Source organism: Quercus lobata, chromosome 11, assembly GCF_001633185.2.
Source record: "Quercus lobata isolate SW786 chromosome 11, ValleyOak3.0 Primary Assembly, whole genome shotgun sequence".
In the NCBI taxonomy this organism is placed as follows: Eukaryota; Viridiplantae; Streptophyta; class Magnoliopsida; order Fagales; family Fagaceae; genus Quercus; species Quercus lobata.
In genome coordinates, this window is record NC_044914.1 from 17,994,791 (window position 1) to 18,007,646 (window position 12,856).

General features: G+C 29.0%; 1 pseudogene; it reads left to right on the forward strand.

The window, feature by feature from the left end:
* The first annotated feature begins 520 nt into the window (after window positions 1-520).
* On the forward strand, window positions 521-2,288 carry LOC115966505 (annotated as a pseudogene).
* Window positions 2,289-12,856: the final 10,568 nt, after the last annotated feature.

Here is a 12,856-nt window from a genome sequence, read left to right on the forward strand (position 1 = left end):
CATCCTAATTAATGCATTTTTTACCTCAGTCATCCTAATTTTCAAACAAATATACGACTTCTATCATCCATTGAGTTATCCAAATCACTTCACATCTTTTCATTAAAAAGTTTATCAAATTAACCTTTTCATCTCTCTTTCATTTTCTCTTCTTTTACTAACACTATTTGATCTTCATTTCTTTAATGCACCGTACAAGTCTCTCATTTTCCATCAGTAGTACACATAATTCCAAGAAGTAATAATATTTTAGCTATTGTCTCAAAGTCAATGTAGTGAAAATCCTCAACCTACCATAACAATGTTGTTGCCCTACATTTTCTTTTAATAACACTATTTGATCTTCATCTTTAATGCACCAGACACAGTACAAGTCTCTCTTTTTCCATCGATAGTACACGTAATTCTAAGAAGTGACAATATTGTAGCTATGTTCAAAGACAATGTAATGAAAATCCTCAACCTACTATCATAAGTTGTTGCCCTACATTGTCTTATACAAACAATTGGCTTGACTATAATGCAGATCCGTTATGTTGAACATTTACCATCAGTCCTGAAAAACACTAACTGCACATTTCCGAGAAGGAAGAAAGTTGGTGTTGTAGGAAGGACGGGAAGTGGTAAATCAACCCTCACACAGGCCATTTTCAGGATTGTTGAACCCAAAGAATGGAGCATTATAATCGATGATGTTGATATTTGCAAGATAGGGCTTCATGACTTAAGATCAAGGCTTAGCATCATACCACAGGACCTAGCAATGTTTGAGGGAACAATTAGAACAAACTTAGACCCACTACAGCAATATTCTGACAGTGAAATATGGGAGGTAAAAATTTCTTATCAAACACCACCTTTTATAGTGAAGCTGATAGTTTCTATCCAATTAATAACACCATTAGTCAAGAGATCAAGAAGGGTAGTAGATGAATACAAATCTTATGTCCCACTTTTTATGTTCTATTAATCATAAATTGTCGTGTATTCATTTGACTTTCCTTACAAAATAGCTTCATTTGACTTTCCTTACAAAATAGCCAAAGTTTAGAATGAAAAATAAAATAAAATACATGACATATTATGATTAGTGAAGTATAAAGTAAAACAAAAATAGTGGGACAAAAGATTTATATTTGTAGTAGATTATAAGTCAAAGACCAAAAAGAAAAGGGCAAAAGTTACATAACAAGTTACAAGAAATCATTATATAAATTACTTAAAAATAAAAAGCAAAGGAACAAAAACACTTTATTTGAGGTGCCGTATCCATGTCGTACATGTGCTATATACTAGTGTTATACCGACCGTATTATATTATAATTTTTCAAAAATTTCTCACATTGCAATACCATATCTGTACATGCACTTGTGTCTGTGTCTATGCTTCCTAGATAAAAAATATCATTATCAATGTTTCTATCTGAAAGATGCTCACTGGAATAAATTCCAAAATCTTCAGGCTCTAGATAAATGTCAGCTAGGTAATTTTGTGCGTGCTAAGGAATAGAAGTTGGATTCCACAGGTCAGGTTCATCGACTTGTTGTATTTGACATAATTGATTGTGTCCTTTTCTTTACTTTACTATCATTAACATGCAAGCCTCTAACAGTGGTCGAAAATGGAGACAATTGGAGTGTGGGCCAAAGACAGATATTTTGTCTTGGAAGAGCCTTGTTGAAGAAGAGTAGCATTCTCGTACTAGATGAAGCGACAGCCTCAGTTGATTCTGTAACTGATGGAGTGATACAGAAGATCATTAGTCAAGAGTTCAAAAATCGGACAGTGGTCACTATAGCCCACAGAATCCACACAGTTATAGATAGTGATGTTGTTTTGGTCCTCAATGAAGGCAAGTATCATTCACACACACACATATAAGCAATGACATATATACAGCCATGGACTAACATATATGAAAGAAGGGCAATGTTTGTTACACATTTATTACACACAAGGTACACAGAGTTCAGTTTTTGAACTGAAATCGTGACATACATACTAACATGCACTAAAATATATGAAAGAAGGGCATTGTTTATTACACAATGTACACACATTTTAGGTTTTGTATTGAAACCATGACTTTAATTGTGTGTATGGTGTGTGCACTGACAATTACCCATGAAAAAAAGACTGAAGAACTCTTGCTTAAACAGGAAGAATTGCAAAATATGACACTCCAGGAAAGCTACTTGAATGGCCAGATTCATTCTTCTCTAAGCTCATAAAGGAGTACTCCTCAAGATCAAAAAGTTTCAACAACTTAGCAAATATTCATAATTAACACCCACTTCAAAGATTCTGCAGATTTCAAATTTGGTGGAGCAAGAGAGGTTGATCATATGAATAATAGCAAGAACTAAGAAGCATAAATGCATTAATTATCCTCTAGGCCATGAACAAGTGATGGGGGAGAGTCGGAGAAAATTATTTTTATTTTGTTTTGCTAGTCAATGGTATTTTTCTTAGTTCATTGTATTTTATTAGTAAAAAAAAAAAAAGTCAAATCTAGTACACAAAACTTTCACTTTTTGTAGAGTTGTGAGAGGTCATGATACATAATATCCTTACTCTTGATATTTTTTGGAGAGGCTGACTCTTGAACTTGAAACTGCGACCAAAAATAAAATCACATAGGTTTTTTTTTTTTTTTTTTTGAGAAAGACATAGGTTTATTTTGCTTGGAATAAATGGCAATTAATTAATAATAGTACCTGAAAAACAAAAATCTTCCTTAAATGGATAAGAGAGAATACTTACTTTTTATACCCAACTTTATTTCTAAATCTCATACACTTTTAGAAAGAAAATTTAGTGGCCCAAAATGAAATATTGACAAACTAATAATTGTAACGAAAAAATATCGTTTCACACTTGTTAATTGTTATTATATATATACTCTATATACACAATGTCTATAATTTTATGCGCTATTTACACTTTTTTTTATTGATATCCACATTTAAAACATGTATTAGGTAATGTGTATGGACCATATACACTAAAGGTACGTTTGATATACTGAATAAGAATTATAGCAAGACTTATAATCTTTATTACTAGAAATAAAATGTGTTATAATATAATAACTAAACATATTCATTAGTTTGGTTATGAGTTATAACATTAGAATGAAACTTAACATTTATTTTTTGAAATTTCTTACTCATACAATTATATTTCCTTAAAAATTATTATTTTTAAATTTAAGAGAGATATGTGTTATTTTTTATGATTTTTTATTTTTATAATTGTTAGATGTATATTGAAAGTTTGTTTACTTGGAAATATATTAAGTTTTGAAATTATGGTCACTCCACAATTTCAGTTTTGGAATATATTAAGTTTTGGAAATTAAGTTTGTTTACTTGTGGAGTGTGGGGGGCAAGGGTCAGGGTTCAAGTCTCCAGAAGGAAGCTTCACACACATATACACTTAGATTATGTTAAAGTATAATTCTATCTTGTAAAAAAAAAAAAAAAAAAAAAACTCTTTTAAAGAGGAATAGTTATTCCTCATTTTAAAGAATAGCTATTCATAAGGAATGATTATTCCTTATAATAAAAACATAATCAAACTAAAAAATAACTAAATCATAGGAATAACTATTACATTACAGCGCCTGTTACAGTCTACTAAACATGCCCTAAGGAATACTATGAGAGAATAATTGTCTATATTACAAATGATTTAAAATTATAAACTTATATTCTTCCATTTCAATTCCTTTTTAAATAATTTCTTATCACAAACGTACTAGTTAATTTGTTAAATAACTTAATTAAATGAATGTTTTATATATGTTTCAATTGAGTATTGTTTACATTTTCACACAATATATAGGTTGATCATACATGCTGGCAAAGTCCAGAATACATGAACACCCCAAAAAATTTTACACTATATTACAATCTCCATGAAAATTGTTTTACAGAGAATTTCTTCCTCTAGTTCTTTCTTCAAAAGTAATTTGAAATGTTGAATAGAGGCTTGAATCCTGTTTGGGGCCAGGCCTTTCTTTTTTTTCTTCTCAACAGCTCAAAGCAAATAAACATTGCACGGCCTGGGCCAATGTGTGAAGGCCCAAGTCATAACACTAGACGAGATGGCTTTATTGGACTAAGGGATGAGTCCAAAGCCACAAGCAAATACAGTCAAAACTGATGGCCTTCAGATGGGCCTAAGCCCGAAACACTTTTCCTATTGTGTGATCTAATATCCCACATGGAAATTCCTACGTAATAGAATATGTATTCTTACTAGGGTGTGAAGCTAACCCGCCAAAACCGACCCAATTTAGAGATGTTGGCAAGTTGGGTTAGGTTGTGAGATTTTTTTTACAATGAATCGAGTTGGGTTCAAGTGATAAGATTCACAAATCCGTCTAACTTGACCCAACCCACCTATATTTATAATATATATTTAAAATTTTAAAAAATATTATACAATTTTGTTATTTACTTTTTTGCCCCTATTCCTAATTAAAACCGAAGCTCTAAGTTCTCCTCATATAGTTTGTGTTGGTTTGGTGTCATGTTTAGAATTATTTTGTTATAAATTTGCCCTTATTTGTGGTGGTGTTATTCTAATGCTCAATTTAATAATAATAATAATAATTTTAAAAAAATTTGTCCAACCCAATCCATGTTGGTTGGGTTGAACCCCTATGGTGGGTTGGGTTGGGTTGTGTTAGATTTTTTTTTTAACCCATCATAGTGGGTTGGATTGAAAAAACCTCTCAACCCAACCCAACCCATTCAAAATTTTTGTTAATTCAACAAATTCCAAACACAAATAATCAAATACAAATGTCCTTTTTTTCCCCTTATCACCTTACTCCAAGAACAATTCTAGGTTGAAACTATCTTTGGTATGATGATAAAAAGTAATCAACAGAAGTTGATGTCATAGGTTGAAACTATCTAAAAAAAATCCTCACTCCAAATTTATTCACTTGTGTGATTCAAAAACATACTTATAACTCTATGGTTGATTGAAAATTCCTCTTTCTTCTTCTCTTTTGTAGGTTTTCTGATTTAAAAACAATTCTACTGCTAGCCTTTTTAATTCACTTTCTGTATTGGTATGAGCAGTGAACTTGGCTCCCCCAAATTAACCCTAGGTTGAAAAAATAGGCCAATTAGAGTCTGGCACGTGGCAAGGTTAAAAAAAAATAGTAGAAGTGTAAAAAGCCTAACAAAATTTTCTTAATAAGAATAGGAATAGAGATAAAGTAAAGTTCCTCCCCTAACCGCATCATGATTCTTAAGACTTGGAAAAGATTTATCAGGTCAGATAGTACATATTAGGAGAGAAACAAAATGATTAAAAAGGAACTTTATTGTGGGGAAAAGTTTTCAAAAAAAATTGACAATTCATGTTTTAGTTAAATTATTTGACAGATGCTTATGTTCAAACATAACCTCCAATATGTATATGATTTTCTAAGTAATTGATTATGATAACGTAAGACTAAAATCAAATCTAACCAACTCATTACTAAAAGTTTTAGATTGATTTATATTATGTTTAAAATAAGAACCAAGTTCAAGAGGCTTCAACCTTGTCATCAAACTATATTTGGTTCTTTTATTTTTCAAACTATTTGAGTTTGTTTGCAAATCATTTGATGTTATGAATATGGGAAATAAATAGCATAATAGACAATTCATACTTCTTTTTTTTTCTTCTTCTTCTTCTTCTTCTTCTTCTTCTTCTTCTTCTTTTTTTTTTTTTTTTTTTTTTTGTAATATTTCAATAGTTAAAGGTTGAGAGAATTTGAACACTAAATGTCTTCATTGAGGAGCCACCAATTAAGCCACAAGACTCTTTAGCCTTCATGTTCTTCTCAAATTCTATACTCACATCTATTTATATAAGGCATCATAAAAGTAATATTAATTGAATTTCTTTATAGATTATTTATTCATTTATAAACCTATAAAAATAAAACTCAACCTTATATAACTAATAATTTCTTTGCAAAGAGTGTACAATGAGAGATTAAATAATGTAACTCATAACAATGAGGAGTTAAGTTAAAATAAAATCTCTTCTTTAAAAAAAGAAAAAAAAGTTAAAAGCAAATCTTATCGCTTTTGATTTTTTTTTTTTTTTTTTTTTTTTTTTTTTAAGGTTCAAAACAAATCTATTAAGACTAAGATAAATTAACGCCGACACATCCAATAGTTGTACCATAAGATGACTTTCATGAGTGTTTTCTTGTTTGGGATTATAACGGCTCTCTCTCTCTCTCTCTCTCAAAATTACCGTGTCTCCTTTTAGTTCTTTATGAAATGAATCAAAATTTTGAATCCCTTTGCCCCCACTCATTGTACTGAGTCTACTACTGACTGAATTATCAAATGCACGTACGTATAGTTTTGTACTTTGTTTCCCGATACATAATCTATGACTTTGTTTCCTAGTGACTGTCGGCTAATACGAGAAATGTTACATATACAGAAATTTTATGTAATAAGTTATTATTGATTCTGCAAATGAGTTCTTAGAGCATCAGCATCAAAGAATGCTATGCTATCCTATTTTACCATCTCAAAAAGTTACTTTATCAATTATACCATACCATTTTACAATACACCCTACATCAAAAAACTCTATTATTTTACTTTTTCATTAAAATATTATTTTTTAATCTTTCTTTATTATTTCTTTCACATCATCACTTTTTTTTAGCTAAGCATCTATTCCAACGGGTGGAGAGAGAGTGGAATAAAATATATATTTTTCTTTTACCATTGTGCTACAGTACAATTCTAAGTTTAGAATTGTACTGTAGCACTATTGCAAAAAAATTTGCAATAGTATGGTTTAGCATTGTTTGATGCAAGTGTTTTTGTCCTCTAAAATATCAAAAATGCCTTAAATATGACTTTAGCATTTTTCAATGCTAGTGCTCTTATAAGCTCGAATTTGTTGCGAAAAAGATATTATAAAGATTATGTTATTAGTGCATTATTGTACTTTTGGAAGATACTGAATTCACGTGATAGGCTACGGCAGTGTCAGCGCAAGGAACCAAAGGGGCTGTATAACCTTGGCTCCATCCACAACCTCTCAGTCACTACACGTTTTATTTTCTGCTAGTTGTCAGTTGTCACTGCTCAATATCACCAGCACGGCAGCACCTTTCATATGATTTGGGGGTGGGGGGAGGGGTTGACTCCTAGCCATTGGAAACAATGTAGGCATGAATTGTATATTATTGATAATGCTGATTTTTTTTTTTTTTTTTTTTTGGTTTTTGTGAAAGATAATGTTGAGTTTAATCTTTAAACTCATATGAGAGAGGAGAGAAAAAAATTGAATTGGAATGAAATGAAAAAAAAAAAATTGTATATTTTTTTATTTTTCTTGTCTGTGAGTTTTAGTGGACGGAATGAAATTTATTTTCTCGTTTGGAAGTTTAAGCGGAAGTGAATAAAATGTGCAAGAGAAAACACTCATTTCTCTCCATTTCTTCAATTCATAACATCAGATTTTCATTCCCCCAAAATTAAGAGGAATTAGATGGAATGAAATTAGATTTAATAGTTTTTTTCTAAAAATTTCAAAATACCCATATATATTCAGCTCTATATTTTAATATAAGGGTCTAATAGTAATATTGTTGTAAAATGATTTCATTCATTTCCCTTTATGTAAGTCCTAAATAAGATAACTAACTTTCTATTTATTTCCATTCATTTATTTTAAAACATTCAAACAAAATTATTTTATTTATTTTTATTTATTTTTATTTATTTTTATTTATTTTTCTTAATTAAATATATTTTATTCTATTCCATTTTATTTCTTATAAACCCCCCAACGAAAGCTTATATAATCTATGAAATAAATTAAAGTTATGTTGTCAAATCAAAATGATATAACTATATATATAGTTTCTTAATTGATGTTTGATATGATTGCTACACGAAAAGAGTGAAGTTATTTGTGCATTATTTAGCATGTAAGATGATGATGATGATCATATATATATTGTTGAGAATCGTGTATGATGATATGTTGTTTCATTACAATAATTAATATTTCTTTTTATGTGCTAATAGAGTTGGCAAAGTATGTACTTTAAATGGTTTGCCATAGATCTTGGAAAGTAGTGTGAATAAAAATATATATATATATCTAAAATAGATAACTGGGTACAAAAGTATAATTATGGAGTTCTAAATTAATTTTTAGACTATTAAATATAGTTTCGTTACATTTAGAAATTAAAATGCTCCAGTTAAAAAGGATTAAAAAAGCTATATTGATTTAATATAATAGAAAAACAACTAAAAATAAATATATAAAAAATCCCCACAGATTTTAATTTCTAAAAATGATTACATAAAAATATTAAAACCTAATTAATAAAATAAACGTTGATCATATTTTGTCTTACATCGTGTTTTGGAACAAAAAGTCATGCCAGCCATCACCTAAGATAATTATGTGATCACAAGCTTATTTTTTGCTCGAATAGAATGGAAATAATATAAAAATTAAGACCCGATTGGGGTGATGGGGTGATTTTAGAAAGATGAAAAAAAAAGGAGATTTGAAGAAAATTTGAAAGAAAATGAGAGAGGATTTTTTGGTTGGGAGAGAATTTTGGTGGGTTAAGATGTTTTCTCCTGAGCTACCAAAATTTTCTCTCTCCAATTTTGAGAGATTTTGAAAATAGGAAAGTAGAGAAGTCTTGAGAAAATTCCAAAATTGCCCCTCCTATTGTGTGTTAACATTACTTGTTGATTTTTTTTTTTTTTTTCTCAACATGTTTTTTAAAACAAACAGTGGAATTATGCTAAAGATGAAGCGAATCGGAAAATGGCTGGTCATCATTAATTGGCTATTTGAACCATCGGTGTTTTTTGATCCAGGTTATTTTTATATGTTTATTTAAAAAAAAAAAAAAAAAAAAAGATTCTCCACACGAAACATAGTTTAAAAGATAGAGTAATTACTACATGCATAATATTTTTCATAACATTTTCTACATTAGCAAGTTCTATTGATCGTTTTTATACAAGTTTACCATTTCGGCAATTGTTAAATATGTTGCGATAAATGTCATGACCCCAGATTTATCCTAAAATATAAATTATTATACTTAAAAAGTGTACCACTTTAAAAAACTGTACATTATTTTTTTAAAATAAAAAAGGAAAAGATTTGCAGACTCATAATGTTTTTTGCACAGTGCCAAGTTGAAGGTCCAAATGGCCTTCTTATTCTAAGAAATAGAAATACTTTTTCCCCCATTCTTATCTACTCATTGCCATAGCGAGAGCTTCGTACTTTCCTCTATTTCTTAAATTTGCAGTATTTCTTTGCTTGAATAATATGTCTCTTGTTAGAAAACTTGAAATTTTTATAGTTCATTTAACAAATCAGGAAAACCAGGAGAAACGATATTTTAATATGATATCAGAGTAAGAGCTAGGCTCTAGAATCAACTCTGTTACCACCTCACCTCCCATTTAAATTTAAATATTGGACCCCACTCAATGGTAATTAAAGTAACCCACACATGAGGCAATGTTAAATTAAATGAATAAATTCATTATCTTTTTAAAAAAATCGATAATTTAACAGTTTCCAGGAGAAGTTGCTTCATTCTAAAGGCAATCAACAATGTTTTTTTAATTAGAAATTGTGGTTTGTTTATTTAAAGATATGCCTGTGGTCTAGAAAAGAAGAGAAAAGTGGAAACAAAAGGCTTTTGCAATGGATTGAAGAACCATTATTTCTTATATCTGCTTTACCAATCCAAAAGACAGAGGATCATGCAGCAGAAACATATATAGGACGTGTAGATAGCAATATCAACATAAATAAATCTTATATTATGTTACAAACAAAGTGCTCAAGATTCTGACACCCACTCAAGGTGGCTATGACAAACAATGTTATTTAGTGGTGTCGTGGTTTCAAGTTAGCCCTACTTTTATCGATATAAAATATTATATATATATATATATATATATATGTATGTATGTATGTGACTATTATGAACTAATTTGATATGTTCTATATCTAAAGGAAGAAGTTTTTTTTTTTTTTTTTAAGTACAAGATGAATATTATCAAAATTAATTTTATTTTAAAACTAATGCTCTTTTAATTAAAATGATTACAATCTACATTCTCATACTTATAAAATAATTGTTTGATATTACATTTAATTTTTTGTAATAAATTAAAAAAAAATTGAGTAAACAGTAATACTTATTAAAACACAAACAAAAATAATAATATTAGTATTTTAAACTGAGTTTATAATATATTACATAACCAAAGTACAGCTACAAAAGGGTCTAACTTTTGTAGTTGTAAACTAGGGTTATAAATAGCGGACACTAGACACACACACAACTAATGTAGGATAAACATCATTTTTTTTTAGTAAACAGTAATACTTAGAACACACACGAAAATAGTAATATTAGTATTTTAAACTAGATTTATAATATATTACTTAACCAGAGTACAACTACGAAATGGTCTAATCTTTGTAATCCTTTTGTAGATGTAGATTGAGATTATAAACAGCAGACACTAGACACACACAATCAATGTGGGATAAACATCCCTATTTTTTTTTTAATAAATAGTAATACTTATTAGAACACACATAAAAATAGTAATATTAGTGTATGTAGGTGCATATATCCCTTTAATTTTGTCTATTTTCTAATCACTTCATGCGTTACTATTGTTTTAATATAAGAAACATGTATGACTTAGGATTTGCTTTGATCATATCACTTTTGTCCATTGCTCTTGGAATATAATCATTGGAATTCAAGACTTATAAGCCAATAAATATGTGGTGTAATGCTTATCCAAAAAATATATATATGTGGTAATGCTTATCCAAAAAAAAAAAAAAACTATGTGGTGTAATGTAAGCTTAGGAATAAAAAATCTAATTAGTTATAATTAATAAATTAAAAAAAAAAAAGTAAAATGTATGTAGGCGCATATATCCCTCTAATTTTGTCTATTTTCTAACCACCCCATGCGTAACTATTGTTTTAATAAGAAACATATGATTTAGTATTTGCTTTAATCATATCACTTTTATCCATTGCTCTTGGAATATAATCATTGGATTTTAAGACTTATAAGCCAATAACTATGTGGTTTAATGTAAACTCTTTTTTTTTTTAAAGAGAGTTTCAACCTATGACGTCCACTCCTGATAATAGCTCTTTATCATCAGATCAAGACACCAATCAGTTTTTGATGTAGGCGGGGATTAAACTCCAGATCTCTTATACAACCATTAGAGACTTAACCAGTTGAGCTAACTGGAACCCACGGTTTAATGTAAGCTTAATAATAATAAAATCACATTATTATCTTTTACCTTTAAATTAAAAACTTTTTATATTTTATGTTTTCTTTAACGTGTGAAAAAAAAAAAAGTATATAAATCATTTTTTTTTTTGGGCAAATCACATGTCATGCAATCAACGATTTATAAGCCAAGTAAATATTATGTAAAAGACTTTGTTTATACAAGATTGTGATTAAATCAATCCTGAGTTATAGAGATTTGATCAAAATAATTGAAAACTAAATAACATAATAAAAAATGAATCAAAGTTTTTTTTTTTTTTTTTCTTTCGAGGATGAAAAATGAATCAAAGTTTGAGAAGCATTATTATATTTTTAGAGGATTATGACTTAATTTGTTAAAGAATTATTTATATATTTTTTCACACTAGTAAGAATATAAAAATTTAACATATTTTGAGGGACCAAGTATAATTGCTCCTAAAAATCACTTGTAAATTTACCTATAGTAGTAAAGGGAATGAAAGATAATAAAAAAAAAAAATCGAAATTTTTGCAAAACCATGTTCTCCGGTGTCACAAGGCATAATTTACACCCAAAATTTATGTCATGCATCACAGAGCCCTAGCATGCATCACAGAGCAACCTTACACAGCTTATTGCATGCTTTCGTCATTCAAATTGTTTCTATGTAGCTCTGCCACGAGTTCAATAATTTATTTATTCTCTCGACCTTATAGACTTGGATTTAAATTCCTCTTCCTCGCTTTTTTTTTTTTTTTTTTCATACAAAAAACAAGTAACCAATACTCTTTTGGCTACATGCAATATCCTTATCCATGCATAACCTGGTTTTTGGAAGAAAAAAAAAAAAAAAATCTTCCAAATTGAAAGATTTGCATATGACAATCTCGTCTCCTACGCCAAGTCCTATCCCATCTATGTATTTTCGCATGCAGTGACTAACTTCAATAATTCCAAATCCAACTTATTTTTTTCTCAATGCACTGAATCACTCTCTGTCTCTGTTGTGTCTCTCTCATACGTGGAGTGACAAAATTCCACATGTGTGCTACGTCGGTACGTCCTACCAGTCAATCTGTGAAAATCCCAAGACGACAATATAATTAATTCATGAAATAAGTTATCAATGAGACAATGATTACAATTATATATATACCATCATAGCCACCTTAAACTAAGTACATTATATCATAATATGGTGTCTTGTCACAATAATTTTTATTTTTTATTTATTATTTATTTTTATGGATGCGTAGACATATTATTCTTTGAAATACTGCTACGTAAATAAGTTGCAATTCCTACGCAAAAAAATTTAAAACCCTTGAGACATGGCAACTAATGGCGGAGCCATAGATAGTTAATTATATAGACTATAAGATCAATTAACTTTCTTTTATACATGAGTTCTAGTTAGCTTAATTAATAAAAAATTTTATAGTTGCATAAAAATTTTGAGATTTAATTCCTACCTACATCAAAAAATAATTAATGTCTTAGTCTAACAATAAAAAAGTT